Source organism: Lycorma delicatula, chromosome 2 (genome assembly GCF_047948215.1).
Source record: "Lycorma delicatula isolate Av1 chromosome 2, ASM4794821v1, whole genome shotgun sequence".
Lineage (NCBI taxonomy): Eukaryota > Metazoa > Arthropoda > Insecta > Hemiptera > Fulgoridae > Lycorma > Lycorma delicatula.
Genome location: NC_134456.1, coordinates 159,587,851 through 159,608,555, shown reverse-complemented (window position 1 = coordinate 159,608,555; position 20,705 = coordinate 159,587,851).

Here is a 20,705-nt window from a genome sequence, read left to right as displayed (position 1 = left end):
GATTAGATTATTTTCTAATTGTACTTGCTTTATTTCTTAATTTATTTAACTATATATTTTAAAAATCTATTGTATGATAACAGAAAAACATCTGATTAACACTTTAAGTTTCATATTTATGGTATGTTCAGACACATCAAAATAGTCTTATTTATCATGCCCAAGTGTAGGCCAATTTGTTGTAATAGCATCCATTGTGAGATCATTTTAGGCAATGTTTGCAATTGCTGTTAAAATATAAAAAATTATTTATTATTCAGCTTTTCCAGTACTCTGTTGGAAATTTTAGAAGCCAAAGTAGAACAGAACAATTTCATTTTTTTACATGAATAGCTCAGCATAATTAAGCTGGTACATAATAACTGAAACTATAATCAGGTTTTATATAAAACTCATAATTTTGAGTTTTATATAATACTCCCTTTTATATAATAAAGATCCCTTTAAAGTAAATTTTAAGTGGCTCAAATAATGCTGTCATTAGCCACTAATAAATATTAACAGCATGCAGTTTCACTGCACATTGTTGATCACGTTAAAGTTAAACATTGTTTAACTTTGGTGAGCTGTGGAAACTAGTTTACTAAATATGATATTGGGCTATTGGCAGTTTACTTTTCACCATCTCTTTTAATTTTTAGAATATTATTTCGTGCATTGAAAAACCAGTAAGGTTGTAAGAAAATGTACATATCTTACCTAGCAACAGTTCTGTATTTATAAGTTGTCTTCAGTTATTTTCATATATATATAAATTCACAGGATCTCACAAAAGTTCTTGCATGAAAAATTAAGTTATTTCAATATTCAGTACTAGGAGGTTTATTTAATAGAATTTAAATATAATTTAACAGTACAGAGAAATAATATAAATCTTAAAAAGATTCATTTCAGTTAAGTAATTTTATATATATATATGTCTATCTATATATGCAAGGCTCACAAATATAATATGTATTATATGTAATTCTTTAATTAAACTAGTGATTTTTTCTTCTCTATTCAATAGTCATAGGTATGTCAAAATATAAAATCTTACAATTACATCGAGAAAACCTTTGAAAACACAAGGTTAAACTTCTGTTTTATGATTGTTTTTCTTATGAGTCTGCATATGTGTAGTAAATAATCCCATTGCAGAGTCTGTGAATAATGATTTGATAAGTTCTTCATCCATTTCAATTTTTTTTTATTTATTCACTTAATTCTTTCTTAATTGTCTAAATTCCTTAAAGTAATGTTAATTTTGCTTATTATTGTATTACTCTTGATAAAAATTAAAGGATATTTATTATTGTACTTGAAAAATTAACTAATCCATTTATATTACCTGTGAAAACATGTTTTGAAATTTATCTCTTGTAAGATCCTGTTTCTTCCATTCTGCACAGTGAGAAAAAAATTGGCACTTAGTCCAAGTTTAAACTTGCTTAATATTCTGCCAAAATATTTTTGTCCTTTTTTTTAACTTAGAATTTATCAGTTTCCTAACACTTTATTTTCCATTATAAACTATTTTCTATGAGAATGTGGGTTATTTTGATATATTTTCCCTCTCCTGCAACTAATCAGCTGTATAATATTAATAAATAATTAAATTTAACATTGTAATCATACCATTTACCTTTCAGGGAGATTGTATTAGTGTGTAATATTAATTGTTTAGTAATAATTTCTTATTACATCATTTTTAATTAAACTGATATATCAATGAAAAGAGATTATTGTTGTTATTATTGTAATAATTTTTATTATTATGTAGTTAATAATAAGTAAACATGAGATATACCTTTTCATACATTTTAATTAATCGGTTATTAAGTGAACCAGTATATATCAATTGTGTCTTAAAATTGATGATATTAAAACAATTAATTAGCCTTTTTATCCGTCCAAATTATTAATATTATTATTAATTATTATTAGTATTGTAAATAAGATAATTAAAAATATATACTATGTATGTATTGATAATTATTTTGGATGTGTGTTTATAAATATATATATATATTATTTTTAACATAAACTTATTAATAAGGGTAATTAATATTATTTTAGTTGTTACTATTTTATTTCAATAAAAAAGTAAGAATAAGGTGTATAATTACATCAGAAAGCTTGTTAAAAGGGCTTGTGCATGCTAATTGTTTTAATAGTTCAGCAGAACACTATGTGAACAGTTATTAATTATTGAAACAATAACATTTCTGTGCCATATTGTTACATTTATTTTTTTTAGTTGATTTTTGTATATGTTATCCGTGGATTTATAAAATATTTCATAGAATAATTAAGCAGCTTTGTTAAATATATATCGTTTAACATTTAAATATTAAAAGTCATTTTTTCAGTTTACGTTGAAAATGTTTACATGCATATGTTTCACTAATTTGATTAATAATTAAGTAGTTTTAATGAATCTTACTATATTCTGTGGATTGCTACCTTACATTGGTAATTTTTCACTTTGCTCAAATTGAAAAATTAAACAATCATGTAGTAACAATAAGTATATTGAGTTATGTAGAGTAACTTGTTATTTTATATAAAAGTATACTACAGTTACATTGTACTAATAGTATTGCTGTTATTCTATGAAATAATAAAATGATACACAGGAGCTGTAACATATACAATTAGAACAAAAGAGAAAGAAGAAATAAATCTTATCTTTGATTGCCAAACATGAATAAAAATTCTTATCATGTATGTATAAATGAACTGTATTTCTGAAGAATAACAATACAATACCTTTTCTTAATAGTGTTGACAAATTTTAGATATATTAAACAGCATTTTTTATATTACAAAACTTTTTATATCCAATTGTAAAAACCTTGGCTATTAGCCTTAATAATAATATATATATATATATATATATATATATATATATATAGTTGTTTTACTTATCTTTTATATCTTTGAAAGTTCATCTCTCCTATCAGACTTGCCTAAGTGTGATTCATATTCTAATTATTTAAAGTAATTAGTGAAGATTATAAATAAATCCTTTCATAATCATACAGAAACTGAAAATTATTTTTTACTTTACAATGTCAATTTTGTTACAAACTAAACTGCAGTTTGTCAACAGCAAATATCAAAGCATGTTGGCAGATACAGTCCACTTTTAAGAAACATTTTTGTTCAGTAGGATGTCTTTTGAAGAATTCCAGGAAATATTAGAAGAATATATACAGCTAATCTGAAAACCGTTTACTATTAAAATCATATTATCCAATAAGTAATTAAGAAGATCCCTTCATCTCTAGTCAAACATTGAGATTTGATTATAATTTTAGAGACATTTGAGATTTGATAACAATTTTATAACATTGATATTTGATTATTGTATTATCATTAAAAATAGTTAAAAAAACTTTTTTGAGTATTATAAAACATTATAATTTATGTAACGGCCTCTTGCTTGAATTTGATTTTCATAGATAAAGTACATGCACCTTGATCAAATCAATGGATCCATCTTAAGCAATAAGTAAGATCTTCATAACTTTTCTAATTATTTTTTTGTTCTCTAGAGGAAAAACATTTTTGGTAGGTAGGTATCTCTACATCATTTCATCAGATTCTTATTTAAAATATTTTTGGCAAGTTAATTGACTTATAATATTCTTAGAGTGATAAATTAACAAAGGTTAACATTTTTACATTTAATGTTAAAGATTGGTTGATTGAATTATAGTTTAATATCATTCCTGTATTATAGTGTCATTGATTACTATAGACATTGTAAACCATAATTGCATGTTTTGTTAAATGATTCACTCAATTAAGTAAAATAATACCACATTTATATATTAATTTCACTAATATTATTTATTGCTAGCTTTAATACCTTTATATTGACATGAAATTAAGTTAACATAATGATAATTCATTTTATTATTAAAATTAAATATTAAATAATTCATAAACTAAGACCCAAATCTGTATAAATCATGTTTAAATTTTAACATATTTTATTGGTGTATGTCATGTTATTGAAAGCAGCTGCAAGCCCTTATGCAATAATGTAATTAATGTAAATTTTTCATTGTTAGATTGATCATTTTATTCATAAATATTTTTTTTTTGTATGTTTTGTAACTTATTGAAAAATTAAAAAGATTGTTTTATAAATTCTGTGCATATTTTATGTAACTTTTTTTTTGTTTAATGATTCATGTCAATCGCTTCAAAGATTGTCTTAGATCAATAGGTACCTTATTAAAAGAAAAGCAACTAAAAAATTTTATAGTTGTCTGTTTTAACATCTTTTTTATTATGTAAAATTGTATTTTATTAGTATTTAGTATTAACAATTATGGTTTTTACTTTCTTATTATTAGTGAAGTTTATTTTTACTTTATACACATAGTTCTTAAAAAAATATTAGATTTTTGTTATTGTTACTTAATGAACTTAATTATTTTAACTTGTAAACAAGGCAACTATTAATTTTTTTAAATTCATACTTTAATGAATCCTTAAGACATATTAACGTTATGAATTACACTATAGTTTATTAATTTTTTTGTTTGGTATAGTGTAGTTGAAATCCATGTATGACATGGAAGTACAACAGTTTAGATCACATACAGGAGAAATATCATGATTTTTGCATTTTTTTTGTTTTAAGTAATGCATACATACTGCACAGTTTTAGACCTGTGATATGTATAAGTATGTAATTTTTTTTAAAAAAATAATATATTTGTAAAAATATAGTAAGTAGTATCAAATGAAAATACCGAATACTTAACGTAATTTCTACATTGAGTAATCCTTACTTTTCTTAGCTTAATATTTTTATCTAATGTTGACATGTTTCTTATTTTACTGGTACTTTTAAATTTCTGTTAATCTTTATATAGCGTTTAGTTAACGCCCCCTCCCTATGTTTGACGTCACACCTTATTTGTCCTTGTTTATTTGTTATTAACAGTTATACTCATCTTTTAATTTTATTTATCTATTTCCTGTATTCAATAAATTGAGATTCTTGAAAAGAACATCTGCTTTATTGTTGATCTGTTCATTTATGATCATTTTATTGTTACTTTTTAATTTAAAGGTTTCTAGATTTTCTAAAATATTCATTCTTCTTTCTTTAACACATTTGTGAATTAATTTGTCAAAGAAGAAAGAACATTTTAGTAAATCAAGAAATCTTTAAATTAAAAAGTAAAATTAAAGCAGTCTTAAATGAACAAATCAACAATCAAGTGGATGTCCTTTTCAAGAACCTCAATTAATTGAAAGCAGGAAGTAGATAAATAAAATTAAAAGATAAGTATAACCATTAATAAATAAACAAGAAGAAGACCAGATAGGGCATGACTTCAAATATGGGGAGGGGCATTGACTAAACACTATATAAAGATTAACAAAAATTTAAAAGCACCAGTACAATAAGTTTTGACAATGGTGGTACAGAAATAGTGATCTTAGCAGAAAAGATAATAGTAATTATCTTAATAACAAGAAACCTAACTTGGTTATTTGAAATTTTCTAGTTACTAAAGCCTAAACATCTATAACATAAAATTACATTCTCAACCTGAATATTTGAAAAATTTCACATAGTTTCCATATTCATTACCAAAAAAAATAGAAAACAAAAAATTTTAATGAGAAAAGTTAGACATTTTTTTGACTTTCGTACAAAATGTTAATTGTGTGATTTTTTACACTGTGTGCTGACTGTTAATTTATATATTTCCATAAAAACAAGAAGCACATTATTTAATGGTATTTGAAGTGTAGATAGATATTATTAAGATTCATGTATGATGTATAAATATCAAATTTTTCAAATAAATAATTTTGCACCTGCATTCAGATTTGTTGCTTCAAAGGGGTAGTGCTGAAGTGTTTCTTTCTTGTTTAAAACATTTAAGGAACACTTCTTTTAAGCTACTTAGTAGCTCTGTTTATAAGTTTTCCTTTTTTGATTCAGTTGAAATATAGTTTCCACATAAATTCATTTTTCAATTGATTATCAGGTGCATTGGCACTAGTGAGTCATCCTTCAGTTTATTATTCAAGCATTAGAAGATCTATTTTTACTTATGTCTGCAAAGTTATTTATCATTATAATTAATTTTGTGTAACATTGCTTATAATTTTTTCTAGCCTGCTTCACAGTATTACTTTAATATAATAGCAAAATATACATCCAACTGTTATTATTTTAGTTACTTATTTTTATCTTTCCTGATCCAGTTTTTATTTTGGATGGCTATAATACATGTAAGCCTAGGAGACAGACATCAATCTTAGTTGCTTTCTCTTTATAAAAAGCAATGTCCATTATTCAGCTAGTTCCTTTGATAAACAGAATGAAGTTGCCTCTTGGCTGAATCAATTACATGAAACAGAAAATCATTAAACTCGCTCACTTTTTCTAGTAACCTGATATGGAAATTTTGTTTTTTGTAATGGTTATGTTATATTTGGGTGTGCCTTGTGACTTAATAGGTTGCCACATTACAATTACAGTAAATAACTAACTGGCTATTTTTCTTTTTCTAGTAATCATATTATGTTGTTTAACAGTAATTAAATTTTATGTGGATTAAAATGTTCAAAAAATATATTACCTTTATATTTTTTCAATAAATGGAATGACAGAACCAATTCTGTCTTAATTTGCATTTATTTGAATAGCATAACTTGTTGCTTAACTTGGGTGATTACAGGAATAGGCATATCAAAATATAAATGTGGCTTTCATTATTGACATTTATCCTTACAAATTTACCCTTCAGTTTTCAGGATATTTTATTGGAATTGTCTCATTGAGATATTAGAAGTGTTTAGTAATATTTAGCTATAAGAGATCTAGTTTACCTTCATATGAGCAACCAAGATGCTAATCTCTTGTGTAGTCAGTCATTAAATATATAACACAATAGTTATATAAGTTTAAACTTAGCATATTGATTTTCAAGAACTAGTTTTTGCAGTATCCTGCATCTTCACTGGGTATTAAACTATTTCTACTGGATTAAAACATATTCTTATCTAATTACTGTGTTTTTGTGGTTTCTATTTCATATAATATTGGATTTTATTAACACAGTGGTCAATATGTCGATGAATTATTTGATTATTAAAAAATATATATATATACTTATTGTAGAATTTTATTATTTTCTTTTAAATAAATTGCTTACTCAATTGAAACGAAGCTGAATATAAAAAATTATTTCATTGATAAAATTCAATATCATTATATTGGTATATAAGTGAAATTCTATATTGTTTCTGGGATTCATTTTTATGTGTATTTATTGTTGTTGCTTTGGCTTATTATAACATAATCTAAAAGCTTAGTTAATCATTAGTTGAGAATATGCTTTTGGCCTTTTTTATTAACATTAGTTTTAATTATGTTATAAGTAATCAAATTAACTACCAAAGTTGATTAAGTGAACATTAAATTAAAGCTATTCAAAAATTTATATAGATTAATAAATTTTATTTATTTCTATGAAATATGATTTTTTTTTTAGAGTTTATAGTTTGATTTATAATTAATTATCGGGACCAACATTATATGTTTACCTTTTCTTTTTATTATTAATTTTAAACAGTAATATATATAATACACAGTATGTAACTTAATACTGTATTTATTAGTTAGTTGGTAATATTTTTTATGTTATAATTTATGTATATAATATTATGCTCAAATTATTAATTAAATACATTTTTATTTTATTATTATATTTGTATATTACTGTAACTATAGATTTTAATTAATAGAATTTTTTCTGTTTTTTTTGTTAATTTTTAAGATAATTAGGTGCCTATAGAATTTGTACTATATTGCCCTAACAATTTATTCTTTACACTCAATGAATAACCTATTTTTTAATATTACTGATATCAAATCAGATGTATATATATATATATATATATATATTTAACAAAAAAAAAAAAAAAAAAAAAAAACATTTCATTTATTAAACATAAAAGATATGATTTAATGTGAATTCATATATTTGTTTGTTTAATGTTAGAAAACAGTACTATTAATATAGAAAAATACTTAATTATATGTATTATTCAATAGATCTGGTATAATTTTTTTTTCATACATTTTGTATTTAAAAAATGTAACCATGTTAAGTAACAAACATCAATCATAATTGAGTGCTAGAAAGTTTATTTTAATGAAGAGTATTTTGTAGAAATTCAGTGAACTGATAGATACAAACACTTGCTTAAATAAATTGTCAGTTTACTGACTCTTTTATTGAAAATATCTGTTGATATTGATTAAATTGATTGTAATATTAAAAACTATTGTTTAAGTTATTCCACTTTCAAATGATGGACCATAAACTCACTTTGCTTACATTTATAAATAAATTTTTAAGGCCTTCAAATTTGGTAGTTATAGTAAAGTATTACTTACTATCAAAGTTCTTGGATTATCTACTTTCATGATTATTTAGTGGTTAGCTAGTTTTGCATTCAGCAGCTATGTAACAAGTAGCATTTGTTGGATTTTATTGCTCTATTAGTGGAATATAGCTAATATAACTAATTTGGTAATGAGAAATGGGGCAGATTGTCTTAAATGATTCTCTTAGGATCAGCAGACATGCTGTTATTCAACTCTGATAATAATTTGGCTGAATTAATTTCAGTGATGAAACTACTTTGTGGAAATTGAATTTTAAAATTTTGTGATTCCATTATATACTTAGTTTAAGTACCTCATATACTCTCTTTGTCTTCTTTTTCATTTATTATGAGAGTAATTTAGTTTTGAAATTAGAGTAATGTTTTTATGTCTTGTAGATTACAGTTTATTAATTACACATCATTATTCCTTATTTGTCTATGGTTTTAGACATGACAGCCATAGTATGAAATTAAACATTTCATAATTAAAAGGACCCTGTTACTCTATCCAGAATACTTTAAAAGCCCAAAAAGGAATTGAAATAGTTGTTATAAAAGTACAAATAAGAATTTTACTGTAATTTTTTTCTCAAATGTGCCAGTATGATAAATGAAATTACAAAATTATTCATATGTGAAGATAAACTAACCTTGTCGTATTATAGTGATCATTCTGAGTACTGTTTACTTAAAATATCATATCTATTGTGATATTTGTTTTTTGCACTAACTAGCATTAAGCATGGAATATTTTTTCATGATCTTCTTAAAAATATTACATAACAAAAATGTTTTTATAAAAACTTTTAAATTTGATAAAGCTTACTTTTAATTTATAGTATTTGATTGTTATTAACCTGATTTGATATCAGTATATGTATTACGGGTGTGGATATTATTATATTATTAGTTACATTAATTTCTAACATATATATAATAAATGCAGGGAAAGTGTATATTTAGTAATAATTTTAACAAAAACAAAAACTACAGCATTAATTAAAATATAATAAAAACATTTTAACCAAAGTAAACTAATTTTTACAGTTGATATCTTATTTTACATTATTATTATTATATATAAGTTTAATAATTAACTTTTATCATAGTTATTAATTTTACATTTTCTTTATATTTTATTTTCTCTATGTTAGGGTTGTGACAATAATTCTGGTTATCTAAAGAACAAATGTGAGATTTTCTTAGTAGGCATTTGTATTATTTTAATGCTATAGTTTATCTTATTGTTACAATTTTAAGTTGTTAAGTAAGTTGATAATTTACAATCATTTATATATATATTAAGTACATTAAAGTCAATCCCTGTTTAGCTGTTGTTGTAAAGCAGTAATAAAAATTGTATTGTTGCCTAATACTATATGTGAAGTTGTGCATTCACATTTTTGTGAATATTGAGCCCTTAATATTAATAAAGCTGTTGTGTTTAATGTTAAAAAAATAATACTTAAAACAATAGGCCTTCTGTAAAACTAAAAAAAAAATAAATATATATATATATATATATATATATATATATATATATATATATGTATCCTACTAAATTTTGACTAAAAAAAGGTGTATAAATTATAAAAAATATGTAAAGAGCTAGTGTATTTTCTTACATTTATCCTCCTTGTTGCTGGGTGATAGCTCACTGTCAATCATGATTTTAATGCAAGCATTCTCTTTATTCGTATTAAATGTAATAAATTTAAAAAACTATTAAAAATACATATTACTTACAATGTAGTCCTTAAGCCATTACTTACCTTTCTGTAGGTTTTCTAGTTGCAATTAGCTTTTTTTTTTTAAGAAAAATTGTATTAAATGATGTATTAATTTATCTGAAATTATTTTGCCACTTTCTAAGACAAAGATTAGGTAGATTATCTTCTCTTGTTTGCTAAATAAATGGAACACTAACAACTATATTTATTTAATTTTTACTTTTTAAATAAACTTCACAAAAATATCTGTGATTGTCCCTTGTCAGGTTTGTTTATTATTGTATTATACATGACTAACAAGTTAAATTACTCCTGTAATTAATATTGATTTATTCACTATTTAGCCTGGAAATTCTCGATTTTTCTAGGACATCTGGAGATGCAAAATAAAAAAATGACCTGTTTGAGAGTCATTCAATTATAATATCAACTCTTCAAAAACTAACTGAAAAAATATTGTCTATGATTGAAGAAAATAAATATCCTTAGAAATATCATTAAATTATTTGTCAGTGATTAGTTTATGGCCTTTGTGATAAATGTTTACATTCTAATTAGTTTATATTATTTAAATTTACATTTCAAAGATGAAATCAATTCAAAAGAGTTATTTGATTAGTATTATTATACATTAGTATATATTATACTATGTATAATATATACTGTATTATTATTATACATTATACATTAGTATTATTATATTCAGAACCAGATGCCAGTTATCGCCCTCCAATTTTAGTGTATGTACCTAAATTTTGTTTAATATTCTGAAATTTTATGTAAAAAAAACAGCAAAATTTAAAACTAATTACGTTTATTTATCAGAGGATCAGGTTCATATTTTATAAATATGTGGAAAAAGATATGTAATCCATTTCAGTTGATAGATTATTTTGTTTGTATTGTAATAAACAAAAGAAACATTGGTTTAATGTAAATTTCAAGTTTCATTTTTTTATTTCACATATGTGAAATAATCAGATATAGACAGTTTGATTGCTGTGTTCCAATTAGTCATACTCTTAGCAAATATGTAAATATGCTCTTAAAGGATTGCTTGTTAGCTAATTTGTTTTATTTGGTTCCATGTGTTTTGTAGACTGTTTGCGTTATGTAGGTTTATGTATTAGACCCTAGCTCTTATGTTCTTTTCAATCCCTGGGTAAGATAAAAAACATTCCTGGGTTATTCCAGGCAGTGCATCAGTACTAGCTAAAGAAATAATCACACAAAACCAGTGGCACCAATCTTAAGGTAGAAAAGTAAGGAAAGTCTGAATGATCAGTCCATAGAGGAACTGCTTTTGATTAGGATATTTTTTATCTCTCAAACATTGTTACAATATGCATATTAAGTTTAAAAGTTTATCCATAAATACACTTGATAATGCTGTTAGTAACTAAAAAATATTTTTTTGGTTTCTGTTTGGTCATAGTTTACAATGGACTAAATATACAGTAAATATTTCAGATATCTTTTTTTCTATAAAGTCAGTAACTCGCATGTTAAGTAGCATTGTATGAGGATACAAGTACCTTCTTCAAACAGGCTTAATAAGTTTGATAGGTTTACGTATAAAAATTTTGGGTGACATTTGCATATAAAAATGGTATAATCAACAACAGAATATTAAGTAGGGGTTGGTTGTATAGTAAATTTGAACAAAAGTAGATGAAATTGGTGACAATATAGCCTATGCAGTCAAAGAAAAATTTCCTGCCATGCCCTTTTTCCACTCTACCATTCTACTTTATTTTCTTATAATACTCGCACAGTGTGTAACAATTCTCCCCACCACTATTGCATAATAAAAATCTCATTTAAATTTCTTTTACTCAGTAGGCTATATTATAATTTTGTTATGATAATATATAATTTAATGTGTACTATTGATTATTGCTCATAAATCAATATTGATATTATTTTTATCGTAATTTTGTGTATTACCTGAAATATCCTCGTTTTTATTCAGTTATTCTCATGTGTTTAATCTTTATTCATAATAAATTTAAGAATAAAAATGTTAGTGGCCATAATTATTATTTATTACTTTTTTTAATTTATTTTGTTTTATTAATTTTTCTTTTAATGTAATTGTACCATATTTTTTTATGTATTGTTTAATGAAACTGAACAGATTATTATATCATCATTAAGTTATAATTTATTAACGTTTCAGTTTTTTTTTCAATGATTCATGATTTGAATTCTTGATTCAGTGATTCATTTCAGATTGAATTAGCCCCCTATTTTTGTGTTGAAATTGAATACAAAATTTAGAAATGTTTACCCACTATTGGTTTTCAAAAAAGTTGGAAATTTAAAATACCTATCTGAATTTGTAATGGGATACTCAATTTGTTAGTAATTTTTTATACATCAGTTTTATGTTAATATTAAGTATTGTATAATATGAATTTATCGCTGTTGAGAAGCAAATTTTCAGCATGTTAACAACTTTCAGAGTTTTATATAGTCCGATTAGAAATTTAATCTGACATAGATAACTAACAAAAATCAGCTGACATAATTTAAAAGTGTTCCTTTTGGTGTAGAGAGAACAAAATAATTAGTTTAATGTGTGTATATTTTGTTGTTTTCATTAATAAACTGTTCAGTTAATAAGCAGTAATTTTTTTTACAGTGTTAAATAAAGATTGATCTATTGTTTTATTGGTTGTTATTAGCTGGGTGAAAATTTTAAGTTAGTACAATTTAATTATTACATTGAATTGAATTATGAAATTCTTGTAGTAATATTCTTAACAAGTAAAATATGGTTGTTCTTTTTTTATTTATTAGTTATGTATGATGTATTTATTCAGAATTATTTTTAATTATAGATAAAGTAGTATTGCTGTGAGTCTACATTCCAATTTAAGCATTTTCCTTTTATTATTATTCTGTTGTAAAATAGTTTGGAATTGTACAAGGAAAAGTTGTTAATAAATAATTATATTCCTGTATTGTGATTAATATTATTACTATTATTATTTAATAAATTAATTTCATTGTGTTAACTTTTTATTTACATTTTAATAATTTTCTTTAGATAAGTTTTTTCTTTTACTTGCATTGCAGCATTTCTGCAGTTCATATCTTCCTTTCCTAAGACCAAAGTTTTTTATTTGTTTATTTTTTTAATTTATTTGTAAATCTTCTTACAGTTTGTTAATTTCTCACCATTATACTTGTGTAACATTTGTTACACAATCACAATATTTACTAGCTTATTCAAATCACATTATTTATTAATTCATCAGTGTTATTAGTCTTAGTAAATTAATTAGGTAACATTTGTTACACAATCACAGGATTTTAATTTTAAACAACATAGTGATCATTATTTAAAGAGATGATTTAGATGATGGCCACGTATCACTTTTCTGCCATTTATCACTAACAGAAATCAAATTAGTAAAGGACCAATATTATGTGCTTTAAAGTACAAATCTTCCTACCAAATGGTTAAAGAAAGTTTGAAACTTAGTTAGTTGTTGCTGCTGTTGATTATCAAATAACATACCTAAAAAGAGTAATTCTAAAAACCTAAAAAAAACATACCTAATAAACGGTCCCTTTAATATTGAAAAATTAAATTGAAAACACTGTGAAATATCTACTATTCTGTTGGTGCTGCATATGATTTTCAGTAATCTAGAATATCCAGATAATTTTTTATATAACCATGTTGTTTTTCAGTTTTCATTACAATTAAATATTAGCTTTTTATATGCCACAGTGCCTTTACACTATACATTTGTTAAAGTTGTCAGGTCCAAGAAGCTGAGATGTTTGTGATTTGTTACCTGTAGGCAGCCAGACAGCAGTTAGCAACAACCACCTTGAAGGAACTTCCCATATCTCATATGGTAGCATCAATTTAGATGCCTGTAATTTTTTTTTTTTTTAGAGATTTTGCTATATGCTCAGTTCCCTGCACTGAAGAATGAAAATGCATTTGCAGGGCTGACTATAGTTTCCAGTTAGTTTGATTTGACATGATCCACAATAGTTCATTTAACTCAGTAAATCAGAAAGTGGGAACATTGCTACTTATTTTCCATAATATACAGGTCATGTATTGTATATTGTTTTTTTTTTTTTTTTATTATTATTAAGTTATATTCATGAGTGACAAGTGACTTGTTCTCATGTATTCCCTTCAACCTTAAGGTTATACACATAATATAAATCCCTTACTCGTCATTACAATAATAGATGCCAGGAAAAGTACTGATTACTTTGTTTTGTGATTTGTAAAATCATTAATCTGTTCTAAATAAATTGAGGTAGCTCTAGAATACTGAGTTAAATGTATCATTTTCTCTACTTTTTTTATGAAAGTACACTATCAGTAGGTTTATAATATATAAGACATCTCTTGAATTAAATTATTTTTTCATACAAAAAGATAAAACTATTTTATTGAAAGTTAAAATAATTAGTAAATTATAACACCATGGGAAAATCCACCAGTGGAATTAGGATTTTACAGGGAATTCAAGAAATTTCAAACTACATCCTGTTAAATTAAGTTGACTGCACAGATAGCTGTAAATATGTTAACAAGCTTCAGACAGTGAACTTTCTTAGTCAGTTTCAGGTTTCGCTGCAATTGTACAAGCCATGCTTTTGAAAATTCCCAAAGAAAGATGAAAACCATAAAAGCATAGCAAACACTTTTAACAAGCAATTAAATGCCAACAGCATCACATTTGATAAGCATGTCTATTAAAAATCTTTTAATAGATATTTTAAATCTTTTAACTACTTTTCAAGGCTGTTAAGCTATAGAGACAGATTAACAGTTCTGCTATTAAATAATTTATGTGAAATGTTATCATTATTTACTTATGCTTGATTTTATATTTCTGCAATTGATGATAGTTATTTCTCATTTATTCAATACTGTGATATTTTCCAACATTAATAAACTGACTGGCCACACTTCAATGAAAGATATAGTCCAAATTTCATGATTTTGCGATAATTACTTCATAAGATTCAGGATAGTTTTGAAACTAATTTATAATGACTTTATTTGAATCTTAAATTATTTAAACAAAGCCATATTAGTGAAATTATAGAACCTAATTAATAATGCTTAAAATGTATTTTATGTTGTTTACTTTAAACAAGCTGAATCAATATTTTTTGCACAAATTTCAAAACTAAAACCAAAGTTGAATGGAGGGTAAGGTTTTTTAGTGACAGATTTAAAAAAAATCAGATTTTTAAGGAATTATATAGTCTATAGTATGTTATTATCTTAACCAAAAATATTTTTCTTTGATTTTCTCCTTATACAGCCTCTAGAATGACCCTTTTCAGCTTACAGCAGTAATAATTAACAAGCATATTCAGGCTTCATTTTCACTGGTGTGTTTCCATCATTGATATATCCTGGTGAAAGCATTCAATGTGTTCATCAATTGCATCACCTTGATTAAGGAGGAAGAAGCCCAAATAACAATGCAACATTTGTGTTTTTAGATATATTGTATTCCAGTTCTTGGAAATAACATACTTTCTTAGATTCATTCTTATTAAAATCCTTCATTGGTTCATGTATCTGTTGTCCAACAAATATTCCTTGTTTGATTTTCGCTTTCCTAATCCTGGAAAACTGCTTCTAAGGTACTAGAAAATTTGGCCATAACAATACTCTGATTTGACAAAATTTCATCAAACTAAGTTTTATGTGTAATGGAAGAAGATATGCATTCTTTGGATTCTCAGGAGCTTGACAAATAACATTTTTCTGCCCCATTTTGAGTGCTGGTCTCTTTTAATGTAGTGGTTTTTATGCAAAAGATGTAGCACCACATTGTACAACTGAGCTGCAGTTCTAATATAATGGCAATCACCTTAAGGTCACTTGTGTCAAGAATACTTTTTATACTGTTGTAAAAATTTCATGTTGCATACATCTCCATTTGTGTGTAAGCTAGAGAATTGATGGTTTCACATTTCCACTAAAGGAGAATAGCTTTCAAACTTGTTTAAGAGAAACTTATAAACAATCTCCATTTCATAGGATTGTATGCTATCGTAATAAATCCAATAAGAATTTACATCATTGCATTACAGTATATTATCCTTTAAGAACCGGTGCTAAAATGATTGCTTACTAACACAGAAACAATAGAGAAAGTAAACTGACAATTTTCATTTTTACAAGTAACAATTACCAAAAAATTTACCCTTTACAACAAATGTTAAGGTTATATTTGTACTTAGCATTAAAAAAATATAAGAATAAACTAAAATTATCTCAAGGGTAACAAAAACCTTGTTGACCAGTGTAATTAAACTACAATGATGTTCTTATAAATGACGAGAATTGGTTACAACCAACTTTACTGAAGTTTATTTGTTGATACTTGTATAATTTTCTCTCAGTTTATTATTTCACAGCATGTTATTGTGGAATAATAATGTACAGACTGCAGTGTTTGGCATTATTAAGGGATGAACATGAGAAAAAAAGACTTGTCAGTAGATCAAAGTGACTGATTGTTTGGATATATATTTTTATTTACATTGCAAGATATTTTATCAGCTAGTGCAGAGGAAATTGTAGTCTGTAATTTTGGTATTTTTTTTTTTAAATTCTACTCTGTCAATAATAAACTATAAGTTATATTCTTTCATTACTAGTTAACCACTATGTGAAAAGGTTTTGAAATTTAATGAGTGTACTTATGCACATTCTTCACTATAATTAACTGTGTGTATTTGGTTCAGTGCACAAAATTATATTCATCAGAATTTTAGGGCTTAAAAATTTATGTTAATTGAAGCAAATTCTAGAATTAATATAGAAGGCCAAAGGGAGTTTTATTACAGGGTGGGCGGGAAGTCCCTTTACAATGTAATAAAAACAGCCTAATCGGGCTCTACTGTTGACAATTCTCACTGCTAATATCACCTACTGTTGCTGGGGAGGATAAGTCATAGTGCAGAATATCTGGTGTGTTTATTCGTGGTGGGATGAATTTAGTCATAGTCGAGTATAGAATGAAGGCATATATGAGCGCGTTCACTATCAAAGAGTGTTTGTTAGCTTGTATGTGGGTCAATGAACGTCCACACACTGGTAAAACATTGGAGAACATTATGAATGATCTCTTTATGAGTCACCATCATGGCAAACTTTACTGACATCAGTGAAGAAGGCTTTTGCAATGGGAAGTGTTCTTGATGCATCACACAGTGGGAGGCTGAACACTTGAGCTTAGACATGTGCTGCTGTAGAGGCATCAGTTTAACGATCACCAAGGAAATCAAGGCGCAGAGTTAAGCACTCCAAGTCGACAATGCAAGACCATATGCGGAAGGACTTCAAAGTTAAATGTTCTTGTGCAGCTACAGTTAGAGTTGAGCAAACAATAAAAAGGATGTCATTTTCTCAGACGAGTGTGTGATTTATCCAAGCTTTTGCAACTGAAATGTTTTTTCTGGGCAAAAGACAATCTTCATGTTTTTAAGGAAATTGAATACCATCCTCCTCATGTAATAATTTGGGCTGAGATGACGGATAAACATATTGGTCATTATTTTTTCTATGCGCTGTTAATCGTCACAGTTATCTGAGAATAATCAACGTGTGATTGCTTCCAAAATTAATCACAAAAGAGATTGCTGACAGCAGTAGCTTAATTAACTAAATTTCAGCAAGACGGTGCAACAGCGCATTTTGCTTTGAATATGCAGACACCTCAATGAAATTTTTCCAAATCACTAGATCGGCATAGTTACCAGCTGACCTCACCACACCTGACAATGCAGTTTTGTAGAAGAAGAGATGAAAATGCAGATGCACCATCAATGAGCAGCTCCAAGACACTGTTTGGTCGGCATTTGAAATGATCATCCTTGATATGCTATTGCGGATGAACAACCAAACAAGAATGCACATACAGTTATGCTTTGAACATTATAGAACCCACATAGATGTTTTAGACCCATAGAAGATAAGCTGCACCTATCCTAATAATTTTCATAACTAGCGTAAAGGGACTCCCACTACAGTTTAAAGGGCCTTCTCACTGTCTTATACTAACAAATCAATTGTTAAAATAATTTATAAGGGGCTAAAGAGATTCATAAATATTATCACAGAAAAACTTGCTTTTAAATCACGTATAAAGAAAAGTTATACTCACAAAGTACTTTATTTTGATGAGGCGTAATAAATAATTATAAAAAGAAACAGTTTAAACCTTAAAAGAAAAAACCACAGATAAAAATTATAAACTCTAGCTCTCTAATAAGGAATATATGTGAAATGTCAAAATTTGTCTTAAATGTCCAAAAGATATTTTGAACTAATTCACTCATAAATAATTCATAATGCAAAAAGACTACCTAACAATAATTTAATATACATATTTATGATTAAGGTAATAAAGTTGAAAACATGTAGGATATTATTATGTGAAAGTGAAGTTGTTTGAACAACCCCTCAAAAATACAAAAGGATTCTTTTTGTCTTATATCCCTTTGTAGCAGAGGAGTAAAATAAATACATTTCTTTGTTTCAACAGCAATAAATAAAATTAATCCGTTTCAAACAACTTGGAATAATTTTAACCAAGAAGTTTTGACTTGTATGTCAAAATATGAAGAAAAGATATCTGAAATGCAACTATTGTCCTGGAGAAAAATTTAATTAACAAATCTTTCGCCTTCAAATTACCAGAATGTGCTCATAATTAAAGGTCAAAATTTTTGTTCTAGTTGTTTTCCTTTGAAAAGGTACAATTTTATTAGACATCATTATTTTTGAATTCTAACCCAGGAGAGCAGTCAGTTATAGATCATTTTATGTTGATTTAATTTAATCTTGACATGTAATGGTAGTAACATTTTGAAATTAATGTTGGTCAGTGAAGATGTTGTTTATTCTTTGATATACTGTCAAGTTTATATCATTAAATCGGAAAAATAATGCCACTGCTCCAAATTAAATTTGTATAACTCGTCTATATAGTATAAAAATATTTTCATTGACTCACTTACCCCAGTTTTTTCCTTCCCAGATGCTTGAAGTTAAAACTGGCAAAATTATTTGATTAGGGTATCTTGGATAATTATGTAAAAATTATTTTCATAAACTATCCCTAAACAGGATTGCACCAAGGTGATTGACTCTCACCATTACTATTCAACTGCTCTCTGGAAGTAGTAACAAGAGAATGGCTCAAAAAATGTTCCCCAAAAAACAAATTTGCCAAAAAATTAAAACAAACTGCCTTAGTTTCATCAACAACGTAGCACTGCTAGCAAACATTGACAAAGCTAAACACAGATATTAGAACTTCAAAATGTTGCAAATAAAACTGGCCTCAAAATATCATTTGAAAAGACAGAAATTATGTTCCAAAAACCAATAGAGTTAAAAAAAGTAAACACAAATCGTAATAAAGTAAAGGTAGAAATCCAATTTAAATATCTTGGAGAAATAATAACAAACAACCTGAATGAAAAAACCTCAATCCAAACAACAACAAGCAAACAAGCTAAGGTACAAAAATTAACCAGCAACACGTCAGCAATCAACCTACAGTAAAAAATTTCTATCCATAAATGCAGAAATAAGACACTAAAACAATTATAAAATCAAAAGCAATATAGGCAGCAAAAGTACTCTTACATCTGAATGAACAGTCAAATATTGACAGACTCCAGAAAATCAAAACAAGAATTGGAAGCACCTTTATCAACAAAAAGTACCAGAAAGATGGGCAGTGGTGGATCGTACTCAACATTGTCATGTATAATGAGTTAGAACCCAACATTGATACCATGCGTAAGAGGAGACTAGGGTTCTTTGGACACTTAATGAGGATGCAAAATTCGAGACTTCTGAAACAGCTGGTACACTACAATCTTGACTGAAAAAACACCAAGATAGGATGCAGATGGATCAGAGAAAAAAGAGAGGATCTGAAGGAAATTGGCCTTATACCAGAAGACACCACAGATATATAAAGCCAATTTTTAGGCCATGTATTAAGGCTTCCTGGAATAGTCGCTTTAATATTGGAGGGACAGGTAGAAGGGAAAAATTGTGCAGATAAGCAACGTTTGGAACATGTAAAATAAATTGTTAGGGATGTAGGATATAGGGGGTATACCAAAATGAAATGACTGGCAGTAGATAGGGAATCTTGGAGAGCTGCATCAAACTAGTCAAATGACTGAAGACAAAAAATTTAATTAAATTCAAAATTAAATAGATAGTTTAACTCCTTGGAAATGAATAAGCCTTGATTAACTAAACTGTTAAAGTGCATTTTTAAAATTTTGATTCATGTAGGCTATTTTGTATGGTTTGATTTTCAGGGAGGATTAATCATAATCAGAAACATATTACAAAAATTTATTAAAAAATCATGAAAAATTTGAAGTAAAGATGTTCATTTAAAAGTAATACTATAATCTGCTTTATACATTTACTCTTGACTAGCATACCTGAAAGCCACGTAGAAATCTTTTCATCTATATAATTCTCAATAAAGGAGTGATTTTCATGTAAATCACAGGATT